General features: G+C 37.3%; 2 pseudogenes; both read right to left on the reverse strand.

Annotated features, from left to right (window-relative positions):
- Window positions 1-462: 462 nt before the first annotated feature.
- On the reverse strand, window positions 463-990 carry LOC149192066 (rhomboid-like protein 11, chloroplastic; annotated as a pseudogene).
- An 85-nt stretch (window positions 991-1,075) lies between these two features.
- The window catches only part of LOC149192067 (thiamine thiazole synthase 2, chloroplastic-like), a 31,614-nt pseudogene continuing 4,981 nt past the window's right edge, over window positions 1,076-27,708 (reverse strand).

Raw genomic sequence — 27,708 nt, forward strand, 5'->3', positions numbered from 1 at the left:
AACCATAACCTTGGGTTTGTGGGTGACCCGTAACCATGATGATTGAGAGTCTAAGGATAGAGATACTTTATAATGCATATGGGCCAACTGTGAAGCTAATAGTGTTTGTCCTAGCAAATAGACTTCAAAATAATTCACTTGTCGGTCTAGCAAGGAATGGTAGAAACCTGGTGGCTTATCTTTGTAAATTCACATTATCCAATAACATGTTGTAAAGGCTTCCTCCAAGTACTCAGGTTTCACATTTTTTAGTCCAATTATTGTTAGTTGAGAGTCCGACCATGACATTACCTTGGTATCAAGAGGGGTATTTTGTCACAGCTACAAATATGCTTCAAGATTGTAATCAAAGATATCCTTATCACCATAGGAACCCCTAGTTTCTAGAAAAGTAGAATATAAATCTACAACACACACTTTTGTTCTAGAAATAATGAGACATGAAACAATATTTTATCCAACTCATGTAATCAGATACAAAATCCATAATGTAAAACCTTCTCCCTCCTTCTCAGAAAATTCGCTAAAAATGCATAAGAAAAATAAGTTGATGGAAAGGTTGCTCCAATTAACATGACAAAAAGCAACTGTAATGAACTGGTACCATTTTAGAAACTTGTGATAAAGATAGAGACATATTATTGGTGAAAATTATAACAAATGATATATCATATAGATTCCTATGTTGAGAAGAAGAAACCAAAATATCACACTAACAGATATTCATATTGTTGGAAGAGATATTGATTTATCAAATTATAACTTAGGTATCATGTCTAAAGCACTCTGGTGTGGATCAAATTTGGCTCATGTTCGAAGCCAATACATTCTATTCAACTACAAATTCCTAAGAATTGTATGTACCTAGAAGGCCTACAGTGATGGATTGGAAGTAAGCCAATCCCTAGTGATATAATTCATATATGACTGACCCCTCCATAGGCATGGAATAGTTAAGAAATTTATCACCAATGTGGTGTGATAACTTGATGTATTCAGTAGAATACATTATTATTACTTATTTGATGAGATCCATGCTAGTTATTATCATGTTGGGCATAATATCTCTAGTGATTCAAACAATCTCCGTATTTAGTTTGAGGGAATTCATTTCAGGCACCTCGTTGATCATGCCAATGCTCTTGATCCTCTTGACACCAAGGGTGTTGAAAAATCCATTGTGGACATAAGAGCTAACCATAACCTTGGACTCCATAATGTTGGGGTCCATGCAAGACTCTGTCTAGTGGTTTATGGACACAAGGGCTTAGTTGGTCACAATGTTGGACACCCACCCCTCCTTTATGACAAGATCCTTAGAGACCACCATGATGAATAGTTTTAGGTTAGGCCTCAAGGTGAACAACACAACATGCTTGATGACCATGTATTCCTTCACCTCATTATAGGTGACATCGATCTTGCTAAGGAAGAGGTTGCAGGTTTCCTCACCATCACGGCTAAGAACAACTAGCCTCTGAGCCCCACCCCACCCTATGGGCTAAACATTTTCTTTATGATGGTGACCTTGATGTTAGGTCCCTATAATATTATTGATTTCCCCATTACTATTGTAGTTGTATCCCTTATTAATATTGCTGTGCCCCTATTGTCCCCATATTGTTATTAATGTGCCCCGTAGAATCCCTCTATTGTTATTTTTGTGGCTTTATATTATTATTGTTAGGTCAGCTGGGTTATATTGTGACTCCTTAGACTCCTATATATAGAAAGGAGGTTTTGTCATTTGAATCATCGAAGAATTGTTCATTTATGTAATGTAAAGAAGGTTGCCCCCTCAAAGAGGCTAAAATCTAAGGCGTTGATCTATCTTTTCTATCTTTTTGTGAGCTGGTTTCATAACATTTGGTATCAGAGCTTTGGATTCTAGGATTTCGCTGCTCCAAATAAGTCATCGTGGAATTTTCTCTATAATTTTTTTTTTGTGACGTTTCAGAAGCTAAAAAAAAACTATTTGAGAAGACATCGCGCTGAACCTCCGATCCAAATTTCAAACTTTTCGCTCTATATTTGTGGAGATATGATCTGAGGAAGTTGGTCTTTTTGTAGACTCCTGAATTACATTCCAAACAGGTGACCTGGGGAAAATCGTCATAACTTTCTCTCTGAGCATCGGATTGAAATTTCATAAGAAGGTACAGAAAGAGGACAGACTACAGTTTCTTGCATATATTTTTCAGAGCCAAAGGTTGAAACAGTGACTCATGGCACGTCGTACAAGTTCGCTCTACTGAACTAGTCTATAATTAGGTCATTGTGGGAGAGTTGGCATTACTCTTCCCTTGAGAATCCAATTTGGGTTAGACTAGTGGCGTTGGAAAGAGGACGTAGAGGGCTACCGCAGGTCGCAATTTTAGAACTGGATGATTCAAAATTATAGAGATACATCAAATTAAATATCTAGCTCCTACAAAGTGAAAAAGGTGTGTAATTTTTTTCAAATGTTTTAATAAGCTTGGTTTGAGAAATTAGTTTGAAGGAATTGAAAGGGCATAGTAAAGCATTATTATCGGTAATTGATGCCCTGAGGAAAGAAAATGCAAACACCTAGTAAGCAACCTGAATGCTCTAGCATGAATCATGAAGAAGAGGAAGAAATGCAACATGATATATCAAAATTACGAGACCAAGTGCAACAAGTGTCACTTGCACAAAAAACAACAAAATCTAAGATGGATGGTTTAAAGAAAGATGTAGAAGCTAAGATGGATGGTTTAAAGAAAGGCGTAGAAGCTAAGATGGATTTTTTAAAGAAAGGCGTAGAAACTAAGATGAATGACGTGGAAGCTAAGATGGACGACTTGAAGATAGGCATGGAAGATTTGAAGGCAGGCATGGAAGATTTGAAGACAGATTTGAAGATAGATTTAACAAAGTTTCTACAAGAAATGCTTACTAATGGTGAAAGGGTAGTAAAGGAAACTCATGATGAGAAAAAAAGAAATGTTAATCATGATTTCATAGACTCTAATGTTGGATCAAAGACCCACCATATTCCAAAAATCGATATGAAGAATTTTTATCGCAAGGATTCCGCAACATGGCAATTACAGATGGAGCAATTTTTCGATCTCAATAATGTGCAAAACACACAAAACGTACATATTGCAACATTATATTTGGAACCAAATCAGTTTGTATGGTATCGTGGCTTTGCTCTAGTAAACAAATTATCACTTGGGCAATTTTTACGAAAGAATTGACAGCACATTATGAGGATACAAAAAGCAACACTTTTTTTAGCCAATTGATAAGTCTCAAGCAAAAGGGTTCAATAATGAAGCACATTGAGGAGCTCCAAAAGTTGAACATAAGGGTAAAAAACATTCCAGAGGAGCATAGGATTGATGTGTTCATAGGGACTTTAAAGGATAATATCCAACATGATGTTCGCCTTTGGGAACCTGATTCATTAGAGAAGGCATTTAGGTTAGAAAGAAAAATGGAAAGAAAAATTATGTGTTATAGACATTTTTGTGCCTTACAGCATCGAGCATGAAATGTCCATAATCTAAGGGATCCAAAGTCCCTAAACAAGTTGTTCCTACCCCTAGAGGAACAAGGCCAACTAACCACAGCAATTCACAGAAGTTCTCCACCTGAAAGCACTCAAAAGCAAGCCAATTCTGGATCATGTCAACTGCTCCACTGAGCATCTGCGTTGAATGTCAACTGCTCCACTGTCTACCTGCATTGAATGTCAACTCCAACAAAGGCTACCTGCGCTGAGCGAGTTTGGACAAGTGGCAGAGTCATTCCTCAAGGTGTCAATGCCCAGGAAGCTTCCAAAATGACACTTGTATCAGGGAATTCGACTGGTGATGAGTAAGAGGTTCCAAATCTCCAAGTCGAAGCAATAACCTCCAAGTGGACTCAAGAACTGAGAGAGGGAGAGGACACTAGTCAGTTTCATACCAGCCTCAAGCTGACTCATCCTCTCTCCAAAAGATCTATATATAGATCTCTCCTCCATGGGAAGAGGAGGCTAGAATTTTGTGAATGCAAAGAATTGATGTTGGTTTGAGACTGGATCATTGGGTGGTTAATGCTTTGAAGGGAGCTGAAGAAGGAATTCCATTCTGCTGGGAAGGAGATGCTGGATTGGAGCCTTATGGGTTGTATCTCTTCCTGAACCCTGTTACTTATCAATAAAGCTATCTTGGTTTGTTCCTATATGCTGGTGTATTTCTATGATTGCATTAGTGTATTTGATTTACTTCTAATCCTGAATCATTTATGAATATGTATATTTTCCTTTGTGTTGTGTTCTTCTCTCGTCGCAAGTAGCTGTTCTCTTGTCAAAGGTAGTTGTTCTCTTGTGATCTCGTGGGAATCAAGTAGCTGTTCTCTTGAGCAAGCGAGGAGGCGAGTAGCTGTGGACACCCAAAGAGAAGAGGATCTAGATCGAGGGACAACCGGAAGACAACAATAAGTCTACCAATCTCCCCTCTTTCACATTTCATAAAGGAAGAAACCAATTTAGCTGTATTTGTTTGTTGCTAAGGCACTGTCACACCTTAGGTGGATAGGATCGTCCTGCATAGGCATTTTTCCCCACAACAAATTGGTGACTCCACTGGGGAGAATTTGTTTATTCATTTCATTTGTGTTTCCGTCATTTGTTTACTTCATAGACTTGACAGCAACTATTGAACTGCATCTTTCCCGGATGCAAAGTAGAAAGTTGATGTTTTGATCCAGTTGTTGGACTTGTCTATGATCTAAACTAGATCCACAGATGATTTGATGATCTTTGTGATAGTCTTTAGTACCCTCTCAAAGCATCCCTTTGTTTATACCTTGCTTGTGTTTCTGATTTGGCCTGAAACAGTTGATTTTTGAGCATTTTATGACCCAGAACCCAAGGGAAACGAGAGTTTCTCTTTCAGCGCAACTACTGTGAAGGCAGTCTGCATTTCAACGCAGGTCCCGAAGGGCTACCTACGCTGAATGTCAAGTCCTCAGTGTTGAGGTTGCGCTGAACCAGTTGGGCCTTGTGCAGCTGGGGTTCTCTGTTATCTGTTGCCCTGTTTTGATCTCTGTTTTTTGCAGCCTTTAACCAGCATAGGTACCAGTCTGATAAACCTTTTTCTTTGCTTAGATTCAGCCTCCTTTTGTACAAAAAGATTGTGAATGCTTTTATGTGTTTGTGGCGTCATTTACAGTCTTCCTTTGCATGAGTAAAGTAGTCATCCTGTAGCCTTTGATTCAGATCTGATTGATTGTGGTCTTAGAAGAGAGTTCATTGGTTGTTTACAGATTGATTATAGATTTACTTTTGCTTATTGGTTTGAATTTGTCTCTTTTAAGTGTCAAAACAAGTCTTTATTTCGAAAGTAGCAAATTGATTGTAATCTCTTCTACCCTTGTTGATTTCAAAAAAGTGTACTTGTTTGTGTTGATCATTTTAAAAGCAAATTCAAAGTTGTGCAAAAAGCTTTCTTTGTAGGCATTTATACTAAGAAAGTGGAAAACAAACACCTGCATTGTGCATTTTGAATTTGATAGTTTGCATGTTGGATTTAGGGAAAGTGCATTAGAGTGTGCTGATTGCTCTTTGAGAAAAGATAGTGTTTTTCTTTTCCCTTAGTAGCTAGGATTTTCAAAGTTGAAAGATAATAAAGCTTGCTTATCATCTTAGACTGCATTTATGAATTTGTATCATAAATCTCGTGGTGAACCTTGAAAGGCAAACTTTAAAAAGATCAACCTAAAATAAACTGAATGAACCTAACAATGCTTTGTAACATAACGCACAACATAGAGGTCTAGGCTAGAGACGTGTTCCGGCGTCGTTAAGCCTAGTGACTGTCGATCTCGAAGAAGGTGGGTGATTCCTCCTGAGAGACGGTAGCGCTAGTACGGATTGTGCTCCCACGTACCGTCGCGTATATATTGGGAGACCCCTATAGGCATATATCTTTTATCCTTAGGAAGCCATTTCGGCCGCCCTACTGATCGCAATGCAGTGAACACAACATTCACGAAGATCGACCGCCCGTACCCTAAAAAGTATTCTGCGGTTTTGCGAAAAGTTTGGCACACCCTCTGCCTAGATCTCCAGAGCAGTTTCTTTTGGCCTTTTTCAGACTCTATAACAGAAAAAGTCCATCCGAGCATTTGTCACTTCAGGCTCGTTAAAACATCGAAGGAGACTAGAGTCATCTTTAGCTTTTTCTCGACTCTTTAAAAGTGAAAAAGCAAGTTGTGTCTAAAGCATCGTTAACAATTTATTTTAAATGGAACAATCACCCTTTAATCCTGCGTTGATCTTTAGGTTGAAAAGATGGAGCACACCAACCAAGGAGTTCCCCTTGGTGGAAATCCTAGTCCCTTCTCCTCTTGGGGAGATGTTGGTGCGCCCCACATGGCCACATTGTCGCTTCCAGGACTGACAATTGGCCTACCAGTTTGGCTCTTTTCAACCAATGTCGTTCAGAATACCACCATTCCTGAACAGTCGAGTCAACAGTTAGATCAGACAAGAGCTGCATCCCAGCCTTCCACTTCATCTTCCTCCCCTCCTTCCTCTTTGCTTTACGGAACTGGTAAATCAAAAAACCGTGTTCCTAAGGAGAAGAAGGAGAAGAAGAAGAAAGAAAAGAAGAAGAAGGAGCCTAAGGCGACTGGGGGCAAACAAGTGTCATCTAACAAAAATCCACACATCGCACTCGTAAGGCCTAAATCGCCATGCGTCATATGCAAGGGAGACCATTTCCATAGAGATTGTCCCTGTATCCCCTGGATACTAAGAGACTGGTCCCCCCGTTTGCACAATTCGGTAGCATCGACCTCTGATAGGCATGTCGACTGCTCACCGTCAACTAGTGGGAGTGAAGCCCCAGGACAGAGCGGGAAAGCTAAATTTCCCTGCAGACTGTGTGAAGGCGATCACGCCATCCACCGTTGTCCCTTCTTAGACGAGGCGAAAAGAGTTCTGGAAGATCGTCCGATTTTACGAGCGCAACTTCCTCCTGGATATCAAAAGCTCTTGCCAAGTCCCTCGCTAGTTGAGAATCCAGCCGACCCGCCCAGGTGGTCAGCCGAAGCACCTGTCATTGAAGATGAACCATCTGGATCCATGCCTGACGAAAGTCAAAAGGCTGATACGGCAGTTGACCCAGTTTTTCCTTCAGAGGCTCCATCTTCGAATGACACCATCACAGAGGAGAATAAAGATGACACCGTCCAAATTCTCTTCATCAGCACTGACTCTGATGATCAAGGGGGCAATGCCACCATTCCTTTATCGCAGGAAGGAAGTTCATCAGAGCGCTATCCGGCCGTATATTCGGTCCCACCACCAAGCAACCTGGTTGTGTCCTTTGATTGGAACCAACTAGGCAGACCCTGGTTGCCAGCCAGTATACCATTCAAAATTATTTGTCAAATATACAGGATGGTAATGGCTGGCACTATCATTGATGAGCGGGCATCTGTGAGTATCCTTTCCTCTATTTCTTGGAAAGCGCTTGGTTCGCCAGCGCTTTTACCTGAGATGAGAAATCTATCAGGTTTTGATAAAGGAACCAATCGACCTTTAGGGATCCTCCCCAATGTGCCTGTAACATTGAAAGGGAAGACCGTTCAAATAAACGTGATGGTCGTTCAAGGACCCTTGGATTATAACCTACTCCTTGGACGAGACTATATATATTGCATGGGAGCTGTAGTCTCCTCACTCTTTAGAGTAATGTGTTTTCCGCATGAAGGAAGAATGGTCAAGCTCGTAGACCAACTTTCGTTTCCCGGATCATGCATCGCAAATAGTCATGTGCCATCCCTAAATGGTCTATTCATGCAAGAAGTGTCTCAACCCACAGTCCGTCCTCCTGATGAGCGCGAGTAATCCGGGAGGATATGACTAGAACCCAGGGGGCATGCATCCTGGCTTGCTTCGGCAGGGAAACTTTGGGTATAGGGTAGGTTTCCGCGGGAGAATATGACTAGTCCGTACCCCGTCCGTGGATGGAAGAGGGGTTGTTCTAGGATAAGATTCTTTTGTCAAAGTTACGTGTTTGGCACCAGTCATTCACCCTTGTCTATTTCGGTAGACATTGCCGAGGAAGTGTTTTGTTTGAAAGAGTGACGAGACAATCTTTGGGTAACCTGAAAGAGGTAAGCCTCTCTCGATTAAAACAAATGTTTTGGCGGAGGGTAAGTAGAGGTAACCTTGAAACTCTGTTTTATACCTGGGGGCATGCAAACCTTTCGGAGTGCAAGCAAGGGGCAACTATTTATTTTTTAAATTTTTAGGACCTCTAACCCTTTAAACTCGTAGGATTAGTCGTTTCCAAACTTGCATAAAGAAAGGATGGGGAGCAAAGCTTAGTGAGATGAAGCTCCATAAAAAATAGAATCTTGATGAGACACTCTTATCTTATGACTGGGTAATCGAGCAGTTTTAGCATAAAGTTCATGCTCGTTAAAAAATAAACGCAAGATCTGAGCAGTTTTAACGTGGTCTTCATGCTCATTAAAAAATAAATATAAGCAGTGAGCAATGTTTCCTCCAGTGTTTAAGCTCATTTTTAACTAAAAAATGAACCTATCCCGGTAAATAACCACTGTGATCATAAATTTATCAGCCATAAAAGCCTTGGTCGTGTTTGCACCTGCCACCTCCACTTTGCATTTGGCCGATCGTTCACCCCCATATGATTGTTTACCCATTTTGAGGAACAGCTGCGAAGAGTGATTTCACCTAGCCATCCTTGTGACACTGCCATGATTGGAAAATTCCAACCTGTACCTGGAATCAGCTGTTATCCCTGTTTATCACTCGTTCCTCAAAAGACGAGTCTTCTTTAAGCTCTTTTCAATTGACTCGTAAAATATGAAAAGATTGCCGAGTCTTGGCCTTCCAGCTCGTTAAAGGACCGGAAGTGCTATCCCTCTTCTAGATTTTAATCTTTTTGGACCTGAGGGATCATTGCACAAAAAGATCGAGCGCTTGTTTTGTTCGGCTCGTTAAAGATATCGAAAACTCATCCCTTCTGTATTGTTTTATACTTTTTCGGACTTAAGGGATTAGATGACGAAAAAGGAATTTTGGAGTTGACTTTATGTATCTTTTCAGACTCTCTAAAAATGAAAAGAACCGAGTTATCCTTGCCGTTAGACTCGTTAAAATTATTAAATAGCGACAAACTTGTCTTTAGACGAGAATGAGTTTCACCATCGCTAGGCTCGTTAAAACATAGCGATGGGCTTGCCCGAAGGGCAGGTTATAGAACAAGCATATGTTATCCTCCTCAAGCTTGATAAAAATAAATAGGTACTGGTCAGCAATGACTAGGGAAAAATTGGGAGAAAACTAAAGAGAACTTTGATGGTAGCAGGTCGTTCTTGAACATGACACTTTTCCTCCGTATCACAATCGGGTTGGGTTGTTTCGTTCACCGGTCACATCACCATGGTCTTGCCATACCATCCATATTTGGGGTAATGATACCGATCCATCGCATCAGTGTCGCCATATGTTCAAGAGAAGTCGTTCGGAAAGAGTCAACCAGGTCCCATCCACTGCCATACATTATCCTTCATCCATTCATGACCGCCACCCTGAATCATATGTCACAGATCGTTTTCGCCTCCATTAAAATCATTAGCTCCGTTCCGTGTCACTGATGTGGGATTCATTAAGGCCCTCCTGTGATGGATCGCTCCTTGTCGACATCAGCTCATTATCCAAGGAGTTGATCTAGGAACAACCCCTTCAGTACTTTGAAGCTTGCATGCCTCAATGGCAAGTTTCTCACTTCCGGCGACAGGTATACATCAATGACCTTTGACCAGAAGATTTTGCGTGGTGTTCGACGCCAAGTCCTTTATTCACACCACGTGAATTGTACTGCAGTACCTTGAGGATCATTATCATTATCGGTGATCCCTCTCGCGCTTGTTAACGGTTTACATCATTGACCGGTAATCAAGCGATGTCTTTCCATGTTCGACTTCAGCGCAATTCTCACATGGATCGACTTGTACTTAGAGTGAAGATCGAACGAGTTTGAAGACCCTGGATCTAGTTTCATCCATCCGGGCTGCGATATATATTCAAGAAAAATAAAAACATTTGACATGTACATCATTGCAGTAGATGATCATCCTACTCAAAGGATGATAATTTCGCCAAAATTATCAGTCTACCATCAGACGATCGTCTGTTCTATGTACAAAAGTGAATTTATAAAGCTGAGCATGGGAATGCACGCCTCAGCTAGATCATGAAAGCAGTCTGAATCATAATGTATTGTATTTTATTTTATTACAGGTCTCCTCCCAGCAGATGGATGAACTTCGGACCCTCCTGGATAAAGCATTTCACCCGATAAACGGCCTCATACTTTAGGGGGCAACTGTTATAGACATTTTTGTGCCTTACAGCATCGAGCATGAAATGTCCATAATCTAAGGGATCCAAAGTCCCTAAACATGTTGTTCCTACCCCTAGAGGAACAAGGCCAACTAACCACAGCAATTCACAGAAGTTCTCCACCTGAAAGCACTCAAAAGCAAACCAATTCTGGATCATGTCAACTGCTCCACTGAGAATCTGCGCTGAATGTCAACTACTCCACTATCTACCTGCGTTGAATGTCAACTCCAACAAAGGCTACCTGCGCTGAGCGAGTTTGGACAAGTGGCAGAGTCATTCCTCAAGGTGTCAATGCCCAGGAAGCTTCCAAAATGACACTCGTATCAGGGAATTCGACTGGTGATGAGTAAGAGGTTCCAAATCTCCAAGTGGAAGCAAGAACCTCCAAGTGGACTCAAGAACTGAGAGAGGGAGAGGACACTAGTCAGTTTCATACCAGCCTCAAGCTGACTCATCCTCTCTCCAAAAGATCTATATATAGATCTCTCCTCCATGGGAAGAGGAGGCTGGAATTTTGTGAATGCAAAGAATTGTTGTTGGTTTGAGACTGGATCATTGGGTGCTTAATGCTTTAAAGGGAGCTGAAGAAGGAATTCCATTCTACTGGGAAGGAGATGCTGGATTGGAGCCCTATGGGTTGTATCTCTTCCTGAACCCTGTTACTTATCAATAAAGCTATCTTGGTTTGCTCCTATATGCTGGTGTATTTGTATGATTGCATTAGTGTATTTGATTTACTTCTAATCCTGAATCATTTATGAATATGTATATTTGCCTTTGTGTTGTGTTCTTCTCTAGTCGCAAGTAGCTGTTCTCTTGTCACAGGTAGTTGTTCTCTTGTGATCTCGTGGGAATCAAGTAGCTGTTCTCTTGAGCAAGCGAGGAGGCGAGTAGCTGTGGACACCCAAAGAGAAGAGGATCTAGATCGAGGGACAACCGGAAGAGAACGGTAAGTCTACCAATCTCCCCTCTTTCACATTTCATAAAGGAAGAAACCGATTTAGCTGTATTCGTTTGTTGCTAAGGCACTGTCACACCTTAGGTGGATAGGATCGTCCTGCATAGGCATTTTTCCCCACAACATTATGGCAACCAGGAAGCATACCACTCACAACTATAAAGATGGAAGTGTTGTTTCCCCTAGTCTTCTACAACCTATAAGGTTGACACCACAACAATTGGAAGAAAAAAGAGAAAAAGGACTTTGTTACAGTTGTGATAGAAAATACACTAAATGTCATAAGTGTGCTGAGAAGAAACTATTCTACATAGATTGTGAAGAGGAAGAAGAAAAGGAGCAAGAAAGGTCAAAAGAAGAGGATATACTCCAGGAACAAATCCTAGATAAAGAAGAAATGAATCTGACCATATCTTGTAATGCATTGGCTAGAATTACCACTCCTCAAACCATCAAGATAGAAGGACAAATCAAGAAGAAAAAGGTAATAGTGTTGATTGATTTAGGAAGTACCCACAATTTTATTCATTGTAAGGTAGCAAAAGAATTGAATTGCTTCCTATATCCAGCACCAGAGTGTCAAGTGATGATTGCAAATGGAGGAACAATAAATTTCTCTGGAAAGTGCCATAATATCAAGCTATCCATGGGAGAATATGTACTGACTAGCCCAATGCTTTCCATTCCAATGGGAGGTGCCGATGTTGTACTAGGAGTCCAATGGCTACAATCCTTGGGTACAATAGCTTTTAATTTTCAAGAACTTTTCATGAAATTTTCTGCGAAAGGAAAGGAAGTTGAATTAAGGGGTATTGTAGGGAAACCAGGAAAGATAATCAGCTCTAACAGTATGAAAAAGCTTCTAAAAAGGGAACAAAGAGGTGTAATTGCACAATTATGTTCGCTAGATGTTTCCACATCGGAATCATCTATTTCTCCAGATCTCCAAAAAGTCTTGGACAATCATTCCAAAGTATTTGAGACTCCCAAAGGTCTCCCACCTATTCGTGATCATGATCATGTTATTCATCTGATTCCAGGAAGTGTTCCTCCAAACATCGGGCCGTACAGATATCCCTATGCTCAAAAGAGTGAAATTGAACGTATGGTTGCAGAAATGCTAGAGGCTAGTATAATTCAACATAGTCAAAGCTCTTTCTCTGCTCCAGTAGTATTGGTGCACAAGAAGGATGGATCATGGTGCATGTGTCTGGATTATAGAGAGCTTAACAAGCTCACTATTAAAGATAAGTTTCCCATTCCTGTCATTGATGAATTACTAGAATAATTGCATGGATCAATTTAGTTCACCAAGTTGGATCTTTGTTCAGGATATCATCAAATCAGAATGAAGACTGAAGACACTCCAAAAACATCATTTAGAACTCATGACGGTCACTATGAATTTTTGGTCATGCCTTTTGGCCTTACCAATGCACCTTCTACATTTCAAGGTTTGATGAATTCCATTTTCAAACCCTTCCTTAGAAATTTTTTGTTAGTATCTTTTGATGATATACTAATCTACAGCAAGTCTTGGAAGCATCATGTTGAACATGTTGACAGGGTGCTACAAATATTGGAGGGGAAACAATTATATGAAAAAAGATCCAAATGTTTCTTTGAAGTACAAGAGGTGGAATATTTGGGTCATATTGTATCTCATGAAGGAGTTAAGGTAGACCCTAGCAAAATTAAAGCCATTAAGGAATGGAAAATCCCCACATCCATAAAGCATCTGCAAGGATTTCTTGGGTTGATAGGTGATTATCACAAGTTTGTTAAGAATTATGGGAGAATAGAAGCACCTCTAGCAACATTATTGAAGAAAGATGCATTTTCATGAACTCCAGAAGCAACAAAGGCATTCGAACATCTTAAAGAACCAATGTGCCAAGCATCGGTCTTAGCTGCACCGGACTTCACGAAAACCTTTATTGTGGAATGTGATGCTTCAGGAAATGGAATTGGTGTTGTTTTAATGCAAGATGAAAGACCCATTTCTTCTGAAAGTCGTCCAATCAAGGGAAAGTTTTTACACAAAGCTATTTTTGAGAAGGAAATGTTGGCAATACTACATGCACTTAAGAAATGATGACCCTACCTAATGGGGAGACACTTCAAGGTAAAAAAAAATCATGATAGCCTTAAATACTTTTTAGAACAAAGATTATCCTCTGAAGAGCAACAAAAGTGGGTCACAAAGATGTTGGGCTATGACTTTCAAATCATCTACAAAAAAGGGAAGCAAAATGTGGTGGCAGATGCACTCTCAAGAAAGGATGAGGATGTGGAAGCATTGTTGTGCGCCATTTCTATTATCCAACTAGATTGGATAAACAAAGAAAGGGAGGAATGGAAGAACGATGAAGAAGTGTGGGCACTTATTCGAAAGTTACAACAAGATCCCAGTACATATGATACATTTAGCTGGCAAAATGATTCGTTATGGTACAAAGATCGCTTATACCTCTGTAAGAATTCCCAACTCAAACAAAAGATTCTTATGGAATTGCACACTTCTCCCTTAGGAGGGCACTCAGGATTTCTAAAAACTTACCACAGGGTTAAGAAGGAATTTTTTTGGGATGGCCTTAAATTGGATATTCAGAAGTTTGTGGCGGAATGTTTGGTTTGCCAACAAAATAAAGTTGAAACAATTAAGACCCCGGGTCTATTATAGCCTTTATCCATTCCAAGCCAACATTGGGAGGAGGTCTCGATGGATTTTATCACAGGTTTACCCAAGTTTGAGGGAAAGAGTGTCATCATGGTGGTACTTGATAGACTTACCAAGTATGCACACTTCTGTGCATTATCACATCCATTTAAAGCCAGTATAGTTTCTACTACATTTATGGAAACAATTCAAAAGCTACATGGAAATCCAAAGATTATTGTAAGTGATAGAGATCCCATTTTCACTAGAAATTTTTGGACAAAATTATTTTCTTATCTTGGTACTCAGTTAGCTCATAGCTCATCTTATCATCCTCAATCTGATGGGAAAACTAAGATAGTAAACAAATGTTTGGAAGGATATCTTCATTGCTTTGTATCTAATAAACAGACACAATGGGTCAAATGGTTGCCTCTGGCTGAATGGTGGTATAACACTTCCTTCCATACAACAACAAAAATGACCCCATTTATGGCACTTTATGGATATCAGCCACCATCCATCACATCATATTTAAGAGAAAATTCTAAGGTTCAAGTAGTGGAACATCACATTGAACATCAACAAGAAGTCCTCCAATTCTTAAAAGATAGCCTCCTGTTGGCATAGAATAGAATGAAACAACAGGCAGATCAGCATCGCAGTGAAAGAAGTTTTGATGTAGGTGATTGGGTATTCCTACGGCTACAACCATATAAACAAATGTCCCTCAAGCAAGCTAAGAAGGATAATAAATTATCACCAAAGTATTATGGCCCGTACAAGGTGTTGCAAAAGATTGGTACTATGGCATACAAATTGGAGCTTCCTGCAGCTTCTCGAGTGCACCCAGTTTTCCATGTTTCATGTTTAAACAAGGTTATAGGCGACAAGCTCTGAGTTCAAACAATATTGCCAGAACTTGACGAGGAAGGAAAAATTATATTGGAACGGGAAGCAGTCACTGAAACAAGAACTCGATAGCTATGAAATCGATCAATTTCGGAGTATCTCATCAAGTGGAAGAACTTATCTGCTGAAGATTTCACATGGGAGGATGAGAATTTTATACAGAAGCATCTAGAACTACTCAAGCGTTGAGGACAACACTTTTTTTGAAGGAGAGGGGCATGTTAGGTCCCTATAATACTAGTGATTGCACCATTACTATTGTAGTTGTATCCCTTATTAATATTGTTGTGCCCCTATTGTCCCCATATTGTTATTATTGTGCCCCATAGAATCCCTCTATTGTTATTTTTGTGGATTTATATTATTATTGTTAGGTCGGCTAGGTTATATTGTGACTCCTTAGACTCCTATTAATAGAAAGGAGGTTTTTTCATTTGAATCATCAAAGAATTGTTCATTTATGTAATGTAAAGGAGGTTGCCCTCTCGAAGAGGCTGAATTCTAAGGCGTTGATCTATCTTTTCTATCTTTTTGTGAGGTGGTTTCATAACACTTGATGTGAGGGTTCTTGTTGAGTTTGCAGGCACATGAGAACTCAATAGAGGCGACACTAATAATCACCATGTCTGTATTGGCAAAAGTGATCATTTCCATCTTATAGTACTAGGTCATATCCTTATAAATGATGGATTCTCTAATGGGCTCAAACTTGAACCTATGCAAGTCATATTTCTAGTTAGCATGTAGAGAAGAAACTAGAGGTGTTTCTTGCATCGTCGTCGTTGAGGGTTTGCATAAAGGCCAAGAGGGAGGTGTCATGGAAAGATGCCACTTGTTGATGATAAGGAGATGAAATTTGAGGACACAAATTTTTTCTCCTCGAAGGTCAAACCCAAAACCAAGCTGCAAGTAGACGTAGGGGTTGTTGTAACAAATATCATTCATATTTTCTCTTCTAAGATGGTGGTTTATATTCAAGTGGAGGTCGTGTCTCATTTGATCTTCAATAGATTTCTATTTAGACTTGCTGGGTGGCTTTTCCTATCAACTTTAATTGCATAATTTTGGCTTGGTTTTGGGCCTTCATCTAGACTTGAACCATCAGATTAATCCCCCATTGTTATGCGACAAAAATAAAGAAAAATAAATCCCCTTCATCCTTCTAGTTCATCCAAAATGGCTCTTTTTTTGTCCAAAGTTGTAAGAAAATCAATTGTTTTTATGAGGAAAGGATAAACGATTGCTTTCAGAAAGGAAATGTAGTTACATGAAAATCAAAATGGATTTGTCAAAAATATCTACTGATGAGATATTTTCTATGAAATTCTTATGATCTTGGTTGGGGAGGGTTTTAATTGAGTTTGATAGGGTTTCATCGAGTTATTAGTGGAATAGAGTGCTTGAATGCATTTTTCGAAAGCTTCAAATATTGAATTAAATAAGTTTTAATGGGACTTCAGGTCATTCTGATGGATGACTTACGATCTTGGATAGTGGAGAAAACTCAGTAGCTCACCATAAAAGAAACCAATGTGGTACCTAGGGGTAATATCGAAAAGGTTTTCCCAGTCTGAGTAGATTTCAGAACTTCCACTCAAGACCCCTGAAATCCTGATTGCCTTGGAGTCATAACACACTTTGATATCACTAATCCTGATCTTGGGAGGTCAATAGCTGAGAAACTATGTTAGGTACCTATAATAATAATGTATTCCATGTATTTTATTGTTAATATAGCATCCATACTGCTACTTTTGTGCCCCATAGAAGCCCACTATTGTTATTATTGTGTCCTTACATTATTATTGTTATGTAGGCTGTAATTATATTGTTACCCCTTAGACTCCTATATATAGAAAGGAAGTCTTCTCATTTGTATCATCCACAAATTGTTAATTTATGTGATGTAAAGGAGGTTTACCCCTTGAAGAGGCTATTTCTCAAGTCGTTTATTTATTTTTTCTTCTATTTTGTGAGATGGTTGCATATCATTTGGTATCAGAGCTTTGGATTCTAGGGTTTTGCTGCTTCAAATAGGACATCTTGGTATTTTCACTATAGATTTTTTTATATGAGGCTTATTAATCTAAAATTTCGGCCACGTAGTGATGAAATATTGGTGACATTCTTCTAATAGTTTCAGATATTAGTTCGCTATCTTTTCTTAGATATGGTCTGAAGAAGTTACGGTTTTTTGCAGTCTCTAGAATTCAATCTCAAACAGGTGACCAGGGGAAATCATCATAACTTTCTATCTAAGAATCATACTCAAATTTTTTAAAATGTGACCAGAAGTGCACAATTTTGTTTTTTTATTATTTTCATGGCTAAATGTTGAAATAGTGACATGTGGAAATCCATACAAGTTTACTCTACTGAACTAGTCCATAATCGGGCCATCATCGAAGATTGGGCATAACTTTATCTTGAAGAATCCAATTTTCGTTTAACTTGTGGCATTGGAAAGAAAAATCATAGGGATAGCACAAAAATGAATTTCAAACCTTGGAGAGTCAAAATTACAGAGATACAATATCTAGCTCCAAAAACCAAGGAAAAAGGTGTGTATAGTTTTTTTTAGTTTGCATAAATTATTTTTGATGAATTAGTTTGAAGTGATTTAAAGGGAATAGGGAAGAATATATATCATTAAATTTCATTCCAATATGTCTTGAAACCAAAAAAATTGACACATCTAGTAAAAAACCAGAAATATCTAATTTGACACATGCAGAAGAGGAAGAAATGCAACATGATATACCAAAGTTCCAAGACCAAGTGCAACAAATTTCACGCTCCCAAAAAGAAACTAAAAATGAATTGGGAGTGATGAATGTTAATATTGATGGTTTATAGAAAAATATAAAGGAGACATGGATGGTTTAAAAGGGGATATGGAAGGTTTAAAAACAAACATGGAAGGTTTGAAGGGAGGTTAGGCAAAGTTGCTACAAAAAAATATACTCAGTGGTGATAAGGTAATACATGAAAATCATGATGAGGAAAAAAGGAATATGAATTTGTATTTTAGAGAGTCCAATGTTGATTTTAAGACTCACCACATTCCAAATATAGATATGAGGAAGTTTTATGGCAAGGATTCAGTAACATGGATACTACAAATGGAGAAATATTTTGATCTCCATGATGTGAAACACAAACAAAAGGTATGCACTGCATATTTATATTTAGAAACCAATCATTTTGTATCATATCGATGGATTTTCTCTCGTAATCCACTTTTCACTTGGTTAATTTTTGCTGAGGAAATGATAGCACTTTATGACGATACAAAGAGAAACACATTCTTTAACCAATTGATAAATCTCAAATAAAAGGGTTCAATTGTGGATCCAATTGAGGACTTCCAAATATCTGAATATCATGGAAATAGATATTCCAGAGGAGCATAGGATAGATGTGTTCATAGGTACTTTAAAGGATAATGTCTAATATTAGGTTCACCTTTGGGAACCTGATTCATTGGAGAAGGCATTTATAGTGGTAAGAAAAGTTGAAAGAAAAATTATGGTAACAAGGAAGTCTACCACTCTCAACTATAAATATGGAAGTGTTTTTGTCCTAGAATTCCATGACCTACAAGGTTGACACCACAACAGTTGGAAGAAAAAAGAGAAAAGGGATTTTGTTGCAGTTGTGATAGTAAATACTCTAGAGGTCGTAAGTGTGTTGAGAAGAAATTATTTTACATAGATTGGGAAGAGGAGGGATAAAAGGAACGACAAACATCAAAATAGGAGGATATACACAAGGAACCAACGACTGAGAAAGAAGAAATGAATCGGACCATATATTGTAATGCATTGGCAGGAATAACCACTCCTCAAACTCTCAAGATAGAAGAATATATCAAGAATAAAAAGGTAATGGTGTTGATTTATTTGGGTAGTACCCATAATTTTATTCATTGTAACATAGCCAAGGAATTGAATTAGTTCCTATATCCATCACTATAGTTTCAAGTGATGGTTGCAAATCGAGGAACTATAAATATCATTAGAAAGTGCCGTAATATCAAGCTAACCATGGAGGAATATGTATTGAATAGTCCAATGATTTTCATTCCAATGGGTTGTGTTGGTGTTGTATTAGGAGTCCAATGGTTGCAATATTTGGGGATGATAACTTTTAATTTTCAAGAATTTTTCTTGAAGTTTTTTTGGGAAGGAAGGGAAGTTGAATTAAGGGGTATCACATGGAAACAATGAAATATAAATAGCTCCAACGGCATGAAGAAACTTCTAAAGAAAGAATAGTGCGGTGTAATTTTACAATTATGCACACTATAGATTCAAACTTTGAAATCATTTATTTCTCCAGATCTCCAAAAAGTCTTGGAAAATCATTCCAAGGTAGTTGAGACTCCCAAAGGCCTCTCACCTATTCGTGATGATGATCATGCTATTCATTTAATTCTAGGAAGTGTTCCTCTAAACATTAGGCCTTACAAATATCCCTATGCCCAAAAGAGTGAAATTGAACGTATGGTTGCAAAAATTCTAGAGGTCGGTATAATTCAACAAAGTTCTTTCTCTGCTCTAGTAGTATTGGTGAAAAAGAAGGATGGATCATGGTGTATGTCTCCAGATTATAGGGAGCTCAGTAAGCTCACTATTAAAGGTAAATTTCTCATTCCTTTCACTGATGAATTATTAGATGAATTACATGGAGAAATTTTCTTCACCAAACCAGATATTCGTTAAGGATATAATCAAATTAGAATGAAGACTAATGACATTCTATAAAAAAACATTCATAACTCATGCGGGTCATTATGAATTTTTGGTCTTGCCTTTTGGACTTACTAATGCACCTTCCACATTTCAAGGTTTGATGAATTCATTTTTCAAACCATTAATTATAAATTTAGTTAGTATTTTTTATGATATACTAATCTACACCAAGTCTTGGAAGGATAATGTTCAACATGTGGACAATGTGTTCAAACTATTGGAGGAGAAATAATTTTATGAAAAACATCCAAATGTTTGTTTAGCATACAGGAGGTGGAATATTTGGGTCAGATTGTATCCCATGAGGGTGTTAATGTATAGCCTAAAAAAATTAAATCCATTAAGGAATGAAAATCCCCACAACCATAAATCACCTTCAAGGATTTCTCTGGTTGATAAGATATTGTCCCAAATTCGTAAAGAATTATGGGAGAGTAGCAGCACCTCTAACAACATTACTAAAGAAAGATGCATTTTCTTGGACTCTAGAAGCAACTAAGGCCTTTGAACATCTTAAAGAGGCAATGCGCCAAGCACCAGCCTTAGCTATGTCAGACTTGACAAAAACCTTTATTGTGGAATGTGATGCCTTGGGAAATGGAATTGGTGTTGTTTTAATGCAAGAAGGAAGATCCATTTCTTTTGAAATTTGTCCAATCAAAGGAAAGTATTTACACAAACCTATTTATGAGAAGGAAATTTTGGAAATGTTGCATGAACTAAAGCAATGGTGACCTTACCTAACAGGAAAGCACTTCAAGGTAAAAACAGATTGTGATAGTATTAAATACATTTTGGAACAATATTACCTTCAGAGGAGCAAAAAAATGGGTCACAAATATGTTGGTTTATGACTTTGAAATCATCTACAAAAAAGGTAAGAAAAATGTTGTTGCAGATGCACTCTCAACAAAGGATGAGAACGTGGAAGCATTGCTTTTTGTCATTTATATCATCCAGCATGATTGGATAATTGAAGAAAGTGATGAATGGAAGAGTGATGAATAGGTGTGGACACTCATTCAAAAGTTGCAACAATACCTTTGTACTTCTGATACATTTAGCTGGAAAAATATTCATTATGGTACAAAGAACACTTATATCTTTGTAATAATTACCAACTCAAAAAAAAGATTCTTTTGGAAGTTGCACATCTCCCCCTTAGGAGGGAACTTAGGATTTTTAATAAATTATCACACGATGAAGAAGGAATGTTTTTAGGATGGACTTAAATCTGATATTCAAAAGATTTTGGCAAAATGTTTGGTTTTCCAACAAAATAAAGTTGAGACAATTAAGACCTGAGGTCTGTTTCAACCTCTAGTCATTCCAAGTCAGTGTTGGGAGGAGTTCTCAATGGATTTTATCACAAGTTTACCCAATTCTCAAGGAAATAGTGTCATCGTGGTGGTAATTGATATACTTACCAAGTATGCACACTTTTGTGCATTATCTCATCCTTTTAAATCCAATACAATTGATGCTACATTTATGGAAATAATTCACAAGCTACATGGAAACCCAAAGGTTACTGTAATTGACAGAGATCCCATTTTACTAGAAAATTTTGGATGAAATTATTTTCTTGTCTTGGTACTGAATTAGCTCATAGCTCATCTTATCATCCTCAGTCTGACGAGAAAACTGAGATAATGAACAAATATTTAGAAGGATATCTTCATTGGTTTATATCTGATAAAAAAATGCAATGGGTCAAGTGCTTACCTCTGGTTGAATGGTGGTATAACACTTCCTTCCATACTGTAGAAAAAATGAGTCCATTTATGGCACTTTATGGAAATCACCCACCATCCATCACATCATATTTAATAAAAAAAATATAAGCTTCAAGGATTGGAAGATCACATCGAGAATCAAGAGCAAGTTATTGAGCTCTTAAAGGATAACTTCACTCAGGTGCAAAATCAGATGAAACAACAACCATAGAAACAAATGCCTCTCAAGCAATCTAAGAAGGATAATAAATTATCACCTAAGTACTATGGTCCTTAGAATTTTTTGCAAAATATTGGTACTATGGCATACAAATTGGAGCATTCTACATCTTCTCGAGTACACCCATTTTTCTATGTTTCATGCTTAAAGAAGGTATTGGTACAAGCTCGTAGTTCAAACAATATTTCTAGAACTTGACGAAGAATGAAAAATTATATTGGAGCCTAAAGTGGTCACAGAAACAAGACCCAAGAACTACGTAATCGATCGTTTTTAGAGTATCTCATTAAGTGGAATAACTTACCCACTGAATATTCCACATGGGAGGATGAGAATTTTATACAAGAGCATCTAGAACTACTCAAGCATTGAGGAAAACACTTTTTTGAAGGACAGGGGCATGTTGGGCCCCTATATTAATAGTGTATTCCCCTTATTGTTATTGTTAATGTAGCTCCCATATTTTTATTGTTATGCCCCATAGAAGCCCATTATTGTTATTATTGTACCCTTACATTATTATTGTTATGTAGGCTCTGGTTATATTGTGACCCCTTAGACTCCTATATATAGAAAGGAGGCCTTGTCATTGTATCATCCAAGAATTGTTCATTTATGTGATGTAAAAGAGGTTTCCCCATCAAAGATGCTATTTCTCAAGTTGTTGATTTATCTTTTCATCTATTTTATGAGCTGGTTGCATAGCAAACTGAAACACCCAGAGAAAAGAAGAAAACACCAAGAATTTATTTACTAGATCAATAAGAAATAACTACAGCTATATTATGGTGGAAAAATATTTTCTTTAAAAAGAGAGGTTGTTATTTATAGAATTCTTGAATTACAATACCATGGCTAGATTCCACTTTTCATTTAGGTCAATCCCTTCCTCCAAATACTATGTTACATGCACATGACGAAACTACACCATATATTCTTGTCCTTTGTCAATAAACCACACAAGTCTCTTAAAAATGGAATGAATTACAAGATTTACAAAAATATGGAGAGGATGATCCATCATGTTGGTTGGTTCTAATGAGGTAGGAACCCTTTGAGAGGATAATCCATCATGTTGGTTGGTTCTAATGAGATATGAAGCCTTTGACTTAGGGGTAGCCACCAAAAGACATTCATAGTTGGAAACCTATGTTGTTGTTGACCCTTATCCAATTGTAAGATCCTTTATGACATACAAGTTTGATTCTTGGTGATGGTGAGTTATAATTCATCAAATTTATTGACGAGGTGTAATAGAGGATTTGAGGAAGATGGAGGATACGCTAAAGATGTAGCCTTCTACATATGTTCCATTTGAACTCATGAGGGTGCTAGAATATTTTGTCTCCCTAAAAACACATAGAATTCATGCTATTTCTCTTTGATTTAGCTTTTTCCAGGGCATTTGGCTTGGCTTCATTAAGGAGGAACTTGAAGTGACCCTAGAAAGCATTCATATAAGATATTTAGGCAACTTCTCGAGTAGGCTAACTTTTCTACGAGATTTCATTGGGAATACAATCATGGAGTAATAAAATCAAAATTAATTTGGAAATAAAATATAAAATGAAACATTACAAAGGATACACTAATATACATGGTTCACTTGATTTGGGATATGTCGATAGAGAAATAGTCAACCCTTCCTTTTATTCCGTCTAAGAAAATGAAGGGATACAACCTAAAACAAATCCAATACAACCTCCTCTTCTTTCTCTCACAATATCCTCTCTCTGAATCACAATGCTCTTTTGATAATACATAGCCGCAATACAATTCCCTATAATAACAACTATCTTTAGATGGATGAAAGAATGATAAATATTATAGATAAACTACACGATTAAAATATTTTACAAGGAAAAATTTTCAAAAAATTGTCTTCCAAGGGATTTCCCTTCAATTCCTACTAAGGGAGCTCTAAATATTTTTCATTACCCCTCTAGAACCCTCAGTGAAAATAGTAGGGTAGAAGCCTCTCAAAAAGTTGGTCCAAACATGGCTAAAAACAATATTTCTGAATCAAGAAGATAATCAAGCTCGACAATTGATGCATTTCTTCCATAACTTTTTAAAATTTGGAATTAAATTGATCAATAGTATAATTTTCAATATTATTTGTAGGGGAACTTAAAAGAAAATGGAAATGTTTTTTCTCATCCCAGTTATCAAAGGAAGCATCATGACAAACATCGAATGAACTAATGCTAGCATCAATTAAACTTAAAAACTATTTTACAGAATATATATTTAGAGATAAGGAGAGAAATTTAAATAATAAATCCAAATTGAAAACCCTTAATGTGATCATTTGTTCAATGAATGCATCTAAATGATCTCTATCTCCCATAGCATTGTCTCCACTGAAGGTGGGAAGTTTTTTTCAATGAAGTAGGAAGATCATGAGGTTGACTTGCAATGTTATTCAAGTCAAAGGGTTTGAATGAATTTTTCAACCATTAAAAAACCATTATATATTTGTCAAGAGAAATTAAATAATATCTAAATAATCTTCTAATATCACTTAAAGCTTCAAAACTCAATATGTTCATCTCTTCCTTGACTTGTGTTTGGTACCTTCTTCTTCGATAGTCAATTTCAAGCTTAGGGAAATGAATAAACTTACCTTAGGGGTATCCTCTTGTAACGTATATATTTTTTTCATTTTGTTGTTTTGGAGTCACCAAATGGGACATGTAAAGTGAATTGTACAATTCCTACAAAGATGCAATAAAAAAATAAACATACCCATATAATGTTGTTAAAGTGCCAAGATGATTAACCTTTTCCAAAACAATAGTTCCAAAAAATGTTTTCACCTAGATTATTAGCCTCGATAAGGTCCATTCAAGGTGATAAGTGGTGACCACATAGGAGACATACCCATTGTCACCTCAACACAATCTCCTCTCACTTTTGGCCAACTACTACAATGCCATTGTTTGTATGCTAATACCTTGGTTCCTACATCAACATGTTAGTATATTAGTTCCTAGGAACATTATGTTAGATGAAGGATAGGAGTTAATTAGAAACAAGTGCCTAATTTAATATATGAATTAATAGTGTGGAAATATAAACCAATGCTTGGGAAAGAGTGAAATACCTCAAATAAATACTACCTTTGATGTTATTGATGAGCCTCGGTATTGCAGCAAGAATGTTGCAACTCCCAAGGCTACCGACTTTTAATTATCAGCCCAGGTTTCGTACAAACTTAAGAAGTATCGACACTCTATGTGCAGCATACAATGTGTCCTTCCTTTTCTGTCAGCATGTAATGGAGTGCATGTATTGAAACCAAATCCTAAACTAATTGCAGAAAATGAAATGCTCGAAATGGAAAAAAACTTAACCCATTGCAATAAATAAAGTACAAGGAAATAAACATATTCTAATTACATAAATATCATGAACTAAATGTAAAAGAAATCAAAATTAACCCTATTTATCACATGTGATGATTTAAACTAACTGAGCATGGTTGTTTGATCTAGGGATTATTAACTGCTATGTGCATGTGTGAATATAAAAGAACTCTTTTTTTAATCTTTTTGTTTTATAAATACAAATGTTAATTCTCACTTGTTCTTCGGTAGGGGAGACAGGTATGGAGGAAGAGGGTTAAAATGGTCTTGATGGCATGGAGGCCAAGTAGAGTCCTAATCCTAGCTTCGAGGATGATTTTTCTCATTTCGAGCTCAAAATAGGACGCTACAGGATTTTCTAGAGGATGTACTAGTTCTCCTACAGGATCCCCTGTTTTACTATAGGATGTTACAGATTTACTATACGAAATTAAAGTTTATCGAATGACCAAGAAAATCAAATCCAAATTGGATGGGAAAATCGTTTTTATTAACTAGGGTGTCTTAGGTCTCCATTTCAAGTGGAATCACTCAAAAATACCTTTGTTAACCCATGTTAAAAAATAGCAGAAAATTACTAGTCTAAAAATCATAAATTTGAGAACTAGTGAGCTAGTAAATCCATCAAATGCCCAACCTAATAAAGTGAAAATGAAATGGGGTAAATTGTTTTATGAAGTAGAATACTTTTTTGATTTAATACAACTAGAATCAACTTGATTTACGCTCATTAGCATTCTCTAAAAAATATAATAAATTTACTGCTAGTTTCCATAAACGAGTACCATAAACCTAGATTTGGGAAAAAGAAGACTAATCCAAGTAGCTCAATGACCACTATGACCTTCCAAATATTTGCCAAGGATGAAATTATGCTTTTGACCCTGCAAAATAACTTACATCAACCATTTAACCTCATCCTACAACAAGAAATCATTAATACTAAATGCAGAAATAAAAAGAAATAAAAACAAGAGATGCATGTGAATAAGAAGTGAAAAGAAGGAAAGAAAATGATACAAAAGGTCTTTGAGGCTCTTGGGATGGAAAATACCAAGGAAACTCAAATACCTATGGAGGAGAACAAGATTTATAAGTTGAACATGACACCAATCTTCATTATTTTCATCAATACAATTACATGCCTGCAAGAAAATACAACAGAGCTGCAAAAATACGAGTTCTCTCCACAAGAAGAGTAATCAAAATCTATGCCTAGAGGAAAATTAGACTTGGTACTTATACAAAATGATTAGGAATAATTCCCCATGAATGGAGGAAGCTTTCCCCACCAAAATCCCTTGATTAGTGGATCTGGTTCCCAATACTAGGAATCTGCATTAAATGGAAGGGAACACATTCCTATATTTTCTCAATCATTGGAGTTCCACAATATGTGCCATAATTCCATAATATCTTGTTGATTTATTATTTAATATTGATCCTCCTGTAGTAGGGAGAAAGTCCATAAATTATCTCCTCCTCCAAGTCTTCATAATCTACCCAATATTCTCACAATATTCCACAAAAATAAATAATATTATGCACAAATATGCAATTATTCATAAACCTTCCTAATTAATATATTAAACTTAAAAATACATTATCTAATGCAAAAAGAGAGGTTTAATGTTCTGAAGGATGGTCATAGGCCTTAATTTATGTTTAATTTAGAGGCATGGGCCTTAATTTATGTCTAATTTAGAGGCCCATCATACCCCCTGCTGAAAGTGTTGCTCATCCTCTGACCAACATAGTGACCTCATTACGCCTCATTCATGGCCCTGGTGGCCTCTCTCTTGTGCATTAAGAATCTTGGATGTAAGTTATATAAGGAAAAGCCCAAAAACATATTTGTGCAAAGAAAAATCCTTGTTTCTTGAGACCATTAGTTTTCCTTCTTCCCCTTATTCAAGATGGTTCTTGAATATTTTTTAGATTGGCAAGGTCTTCCACATCCTTATCAAATTTCTGCTACCTTGTTACACCATTTGGAAATCTATGAAACCTTGAAAATGTATTTATATGAGAACTATGACATCCTGTAGTAATTCCTGCCAAAACTATAGGAAACCTACAGGAAAGCTTGTTAAAACTAAAGGAAACACTTTTTGAGCATAAATGATAGTCTAAGCCTAGGACAGGCCCTCAACTTGACTCCCATGCCTTTATCTCATTTCTATAACATCTTTTAGGCCTTGGACAAAAGCTATAAAGAGATTAGAGACCTCTTGGAAAGTCTCGTTTCATCACTGCAGTTTGAGTTATGTTTTGATGGTGGATGCCTCATTTCCTTTTGTTTCCTTCTTATTATCTTTTGTGGCCTACATGGTTGCCTAATGGCCTTGGAGTTCTCTGCTTTGATTACGTCTCTCGTAGGCACTGTCATTTTGGGTTTTAGCACAATTTCAGTACAAAAAGAAAGGTCATTGGTGAGGGTGATGCCTTTAAGGTCCATCATCAATGTCACATATGTGACGGTCTTTAAGAAAGCATTGTTGTAAGTGTATATAGTGATGATCTTTTATTGACCCTCATGAATGTTCTTTTTTGTTACTTTTGGTGATGGTCAAAAAATTTTCATCATCATTGACATTCCACGTCATCATTCCTATGATGAACCTTTAAGGTCCATCACCAATGTCACATATGGTGACGGTCTTTAAAAAAAATGTTGTTGTAAGTGTATATAGTGATGG

Source organism: Pinus tabuliformis, chromosome 2_2, assembly GCF_031772625.1.
Source record: "Pinus tabuliformis cultivar Carrire ecotype Pingquan chromosome 2_2, CPIR1, whole genome shotgun sequence".
Lineage (NCBI taxonomy): Eukaryota > Viridiplantae > Streptophyta > Pinopsida > Pinales > Pinaceae > Pinus > Pinus tabuliformis.